At 38.7% G+C, this 5,911-nt stretch overlaps 1 non-coding gene across 1 annotated transcript; it reads left to right on the top strand.

Annotated features, from left to right (window-relative positions):
• The first annotated feature begins 3,093 nt into the window (after positions 1–3,093).
• On the top strand, positions 3,094–3,197 carry LOC127741723 (small nucleolar RNA R71). Its single transcript, XR_008002928.1, has one exon. It is a non-coding gene; the product is annotated as a small nucleolar RNA R71 (small nucleolar RNA).
• Positions 3,198–5,911: the final 2,714 nt, after the last annotated feature.

The raw sequence follows: 5,911 nt of genomic DNA, 5'->3' as shown, positions 1-5,911 counted from the left end.
GCCAACCTCACATTTTCCGGACTAAAATCTAAGTATTTCCCCCGAACCATTGTGAGATAATTCTTTGGACTCGGGTTCATACTTTGATCATGGTTCCTAGTGATCCATGCATTGGCATAGAACTCTTGAACCATTAAGATTCTGACTTGTTGCATGGGGTTGGTTAGGACTTCCCAACCTCTTCTTCGGATCTCATGTCGGATCTCTGGATACTCATTTTTCTTGAGCTTGAAAGGGACCTCAGGGATCACCTTCTTCTTTGCCACAACATCATAGAAGTGGTCTTGATGGCTTTTGGAGGTGAATCTTTCCATCTCCCATGACTCGGAGGTGGAAGCTTTTGTCTTCCCTTTTCCTTTTCTAGAGGATCCTCCGGCCTTAGGTGCCATTGATGGTAATGGAAAAACAAAAAGCTTATGCTTTTACCACACCAAACTTAAAAATTGCTCGCCCTCGAGCAAGAGAAGAAAGAAGAGAAGAAGAAGAAGAAGAAAATGGCGGAGAGTGATGGGAGATGGATTCGGCCAAGGTATACTAGAGGGGATAGTGTTGTGTGAAAATGGAGTGGAATGGAGGGGTTTATATAGGGAGACGGGAGAGGGTAGGTTCGGCCATTTAGGGTGGGATTAGGGGGGAAATGTTTATGAATTTTGAAGGTAGGTGGGGTTTATGGGGAAGAGTGGATCGATGTGAGTGGTGAATAGGTGATTGGGAAGAGGGATTGAGGTGATTGGTGAAGGGTTTTTGGGAAGTGTGACATGGGGAAGAGTAAAATAGGATTAGGAGGTAAGGTGGGAATATGTTAGGTGGGGATCCTATGGGGTCCACAGATCCTGAGGTGATCTTATGGGGTCCACAGATCCTGAGGTGATCCTGTGGGGTCCACAGATCCAGAGGTGTCAAGGAATTCCATCCCTGCACTAAATAGGCATGTAAAATGCCTTTGTACACCATTCTGGCATTTCAACGCCGAGTGGTGCATGTTCTGGGCGTTCAACGCCCATGTAAAGCATGTTTCTGGCGTTGAACGCCAGTTTCATGCTTGTTACTGGCGTTCAGCGCCAGCTTTTCCTCTAGGCACATTCCTGGCGTCCAGCACCAGAATGTTGCTTGTTTCTGGCATTCAACGCCAGTTTCATGCTCTGTTCTGGCGTTGAACGCCAGCCAGATGCTCCTTACTGGCGTTGAACGCCAGCCTGTGCTTCCTCCAGGGTGTGATTTTTCTTCTTCTGTTTTTGATTCTGTTTTTAATTTTTATATTTTTTTCGTGACTCCACATGATCATGTACCTAATAAAACACAAAATAACAATAAAATAAAAATTAAATAAATAAAATTGGGTTGCCTCCTAACAAGCGCTTCTTTAATGTCAATAGCTTGACAGTGGCTCTCATGGAGCCACAAAGGTGATCAGGTCAATGTTGTATAGTCCCAACACCAAACTTAGAGTTTGGATATGGGATCTTGACACCAAACTTAGAGCTTGGTTGTGGCCTCCCAACACCAAACTTAGAGTTTGACTGCGGGGGCTCTTCTTGACTCCGAAATGAGAGAAGCTCTTCATGCTTACTCTCTTTTGTCACAGAGGGATGGCCATGTGCCTTAAACACAAGGTAGTCCCCATTCAATTGAAGGACTATTTCGCCTCTGTTGACATCTATCACAGCTCCTGCTGTGGCTAGGAAAGGTCTTCCAAGGATGATGCACTCATCCTCTTCCTTCCTGGTGTCTAAGATTATGAAATCAGCAGGGATGTAAAGGCCTTCAACCTTTACTAACACGTCCTCTACTGTCCCATAAGCTTGTCTCAATGACTTAACTGCCAATTGTAATGAGAACAAGGCAGGTTGTACCTCAATGATCCCCTGCTTCTCCATTACAGAGAGTGGCATAAGATTTATCCCTGACCCCAGATCACATAGAGCCTTTTCAAAGGTCATGATGCCTATGGTACAAGGTATTAAGAACTTGCCAGGATCTTGTTTTTTTTGAGATAGAGTTTGCTGAATCCAGGTATCTAGTTCATTAATGAGCAAGGGAGGTTCACTTTCCCAAGTCTCATTACCAAACAACTTGGCATTCAGCTTCATGATAGCTCCTAAATATTGAGCAGCTTGCTCTCCAGTCACATCTTTATCCTCTTCAGAGGAAGAATAGTCTTCAGAGCTCATGAATGGCAAAAGGAGATTTAATGGAATCTCTATGGTCTTTATATGAGCCTCAGATTCCTTTGGATCCTTAATAGGAAACTCCTTCTTGCTTGAGAGACGTCCCAGGAGGTCATCCTCACTAGGATTTTCGTCCTCCTCCTCCCTTGTGCATTCGGCCATATTGATCACATCAATTGCCTTGCACTCTCCTTTTGGATTCTCTTCTGTATTGCTTGGGAGAATACTGGGAGGAGTTTCAATGACTTTCTTACTCAGCTGGCCCACTTGTGCCTCCAGATTTCTGATAGAGGATCTTATTTCACTCATGAAACTGAAAGTGGCTTTTGACAGATCAGAAATTAGATTGGCTAAATTAGAAGTGTTTTGTTTAGAATTCTCTGTCTGTTGCTGAGAAGATGATGGAAAAGGCTTGCTATTGCTTAGCCTGTTGTGTCCACCATTGTTAAAGCCTTGTTAAGGCTTTTGGTGATCCTTCCATGAGAAATTTGGATGATTTCTCCATGATGAGTTATAGGTGTTTCCATAAGGTTCACTCATGTAATTAACCTCTGCCATGGCAGGGTTCTCAGGATCATAAGCTTCTTCAGAAGCTGCCTCTTTAGTACTATTGGATGCATGTTGCCATCCATTCAGATTTTGAGAGATCATATTGACCTGTTGAGTCAACACTTTGTTCTGAGCCAATATGGAATTCAGAGCATCAATTTCAAGAACTCCTTTCTTTTGAGGTATTCCATTATTCATGGAATTCCTCTCAGAAGTGTACATGAATTGGTTGTTTGCAACCATGTCAATGAGTTCTTGAGCCTCTTCAGGCGTTTTCTTTAGGTGAATAGATCCACCTGCAGAATGGTCTAATGACATTTTCGAAAATTCAGATAGACCATAATAGAATATATCTAGTATGGTCCATTCTGAAAACATGTCAGATGGGCACCTTTTGGTCAGCTGCTTGTATCTTTCCCAAGCTTCATAGAGGGATTCACCATCTTTTTGTTTGAAGGTCTGAACATCCACTCTAAGCTTGCTCAGCTTTTGAGGAGGAAAGAATTTATCCAAAAAGGCTGTGACCAGCTTATCCCAGGAGTCCAGGCTATCCTTAGGTTTTGAATCCAACCATATTCTAGCTCTGTCTCTTACAGCAAAAGGGAAAAGCATGAGTCTATAGACTTCAGGATCAACTCCATTTGTCTTTACAGTCTCACAGATCTGCAAGAACTCAATTAAAAACTGATAAGGATCTTCAGATGGAAGTCCATAAAACTTGCAGTTATGTTACATTAAGGCAACTAGCTGAGGTTTCAGCTCAAAGTTATTGGCTCCAATGGCAGGAATGGAGATGCTTCTTCCATCAAATTTGGACGTTGGCTTTGTGAAGTCACCAAGCATTCTCCTTGCATTATTATTATTTTCGGCTGCCATCTCCATCTCTTGTTCGAAAATTTCTGAAAGGTTTTTTCTGGATTGTTGTAATTTAGTTTCTCTTAGTTTCCTTTTCAGAGTCCTTTCAGGTTCAGGATCAATTTCAACAAGAGTGCCTTTTTCCCTGTTCCTGCTCATATGAAAGAGAAGAAAACAAGAAAAGAAGAGGAATCCTCTATATCACAGTATAGAGATTCCTTTATGTTACTAGAAGAAGAAAGGGGATAAGAGTAAAGAAGAATGGGTTCGGATTTTTAGATGAAGAGAGGTGAAGAGAAGTGTTAGTAAATAAATAATTAAATAGAATATCAAAAAAATTTTTTTTTTTGAAAAAGATAAAATTTTGAAAAAAATATGATATAAAAGATATGATTTAAAAAGATATGGTTTTGAAAAGATAAGATTGAAATTAGTTTTGAAAAAGATTTGAATTTTAAAATCACAATTAATGACTTGACTCACAAGAAATCACAAGATATGTTTCTAGAACTTAAAATTTGAATCTTTCTTAACAAGAAAGTAACAAACTTCAAATTTTTGAATCAATCACATTAATTGTTAGCTAATTTTCGAAAATATGTTATAAAGATAAGAAAAAGATTTTGAAAATATTTTGAAAAAGAATTTTGAAATTTTCGAGAAATAAAAAAATGAAAAAGATATAATTTTTGAAAAAGATTTTGAAAAGATAAGATTTTTAAAATTGAAATTTTGACTTGACTTGTAAGAAACAACTAATTTTTAAAAATTTTTGACCAAGTCAACCCAAAATTTCAAAAATTTGGAGGGAAATAAGGAAAAGATATTTTTTTTATTTTTGAATATTTTAATTATGAGAGAGAAAAACACAAACATAACCCAAAACATGAAAATTTTGGATCAAAACACATGATGCATGCAAGAACACTATGAATGTCAAGATGAACACCAAGAACACTTTGAAGATCATGATGAACATCAAGAACATATTTTTGAAAAAAATTTTTTTTTTTTGCAAAGAAAAAATGCAAGACACCAAACTTAGAAATCTTTTAATGCATGGACTCTAACAAACGAAAAATGCACATGAAAAACAACAAACAACACAAAACAAGAAATCATCAAGATCAAACAAGAAGACTTGTCAATAACAACTTGAAGATCATGAAGAACACTATGAATGCATGTATTTTTCGAAAAATGCAAGAAAAATTTTTAAAGCATGCAATTGACACCAAACTTAAAAGTTGACTCAAGATTCAAACAAGAAACACAAAATATTTTTTATTTTTATGATTTTCTAATTTTTTTGGATTTTTATTAATAATTTTTTTTTCGAAAATATTTTTGAAAAAAAACGAAAAAGAAAAGAAAAATTTTGAAAAAGGATTTTTGAAAAGAAAATTACCTAATCTGAGCAACAAGATGAACCGTCAGTTGTCCATACTCGAACAATCCCCGGCAACGGCGCCAAAAACTTGGTGGACGAAATTGTGATAAAAGAGTTTCAGGCACTATTAGAGAAGCTCACAACTTCATTCAACCTAACCAGCAAGTGTACTGGGTCATCCAAGTAATACCTTACGTGAGTAAGGGTCGATCCCACAGAGATTGTTGGTATGAAGCAAGCTATGGTCACCTTGTAAATCTCAGTTAGGCAGATTAAATGGTTTATGATGAGTTCGAAAACTAATAATAAATAGAAAATAAAAAGGGATAGAAATACTTATGTAAATCAATAGTGGGAATTTCAGATAGGCGTGTGGAGATGCTAGAATCCTTTCTAATCTCTACTTTCTTATTGCTCTCATCCAATCCTTCTTACTCCTTTCCATGGCAAGCTGTATGTAGGGCATCACCATCATCAATGTCTACTTTTAATCCTCTCGGGAAAATGGTCCTATGCGCTGTCACTGCACGGCTAATCGTCTGGAGGCATCACCCTTGTTGTTAGCTACATCACATCCTCTCAGTGAAAATGGTCCAAATGCTCTGTCACAGCACGGCTAATCATCTGTCGGTTCTCAATCAGGTTGGAGTAGAATCCATTGATTCTTTTGTGTTTGTCATCACGCCCAGCCTTCAGGAGTTTGAAGCTCGTCACAGTCATTCAATACCGGAATCTTACTCAGAATACCACAGACAAGGTTAGACTTTCCGGATTCCCGGAATCCTACTCGGAATACCACAGACAACGTTAGACTTTCCGGATCCCCATGAATGCCGCCATCTATCTAGCTTATACCACGAAGATTCTGTTGGGGAATCTAAGAGATATGCGCCCGGCCTAGAGTAGAACAGAAGTGGTTGTCAATCACGCGCGTTCATAGGTGAGAATG

This window comes from Arachis duranensis, chromosome 9 (genome assembly GCF_000817695.3).
Source record: "Arachis duranensis cultivar V14167 chromosome 9, aradu.V14167.gnm2.J7QH, whole genome shotgun sequence".
Lineage (NCBI taxonomy): Eukaryota > Viridiplantae > Streptophyta > Magnoliopsida > Fabales > Fabaceae > Arachis > Arachis duranensis.
This window is presented reverse-complemented; position numbering and strand designations above follow the sequence as displayed.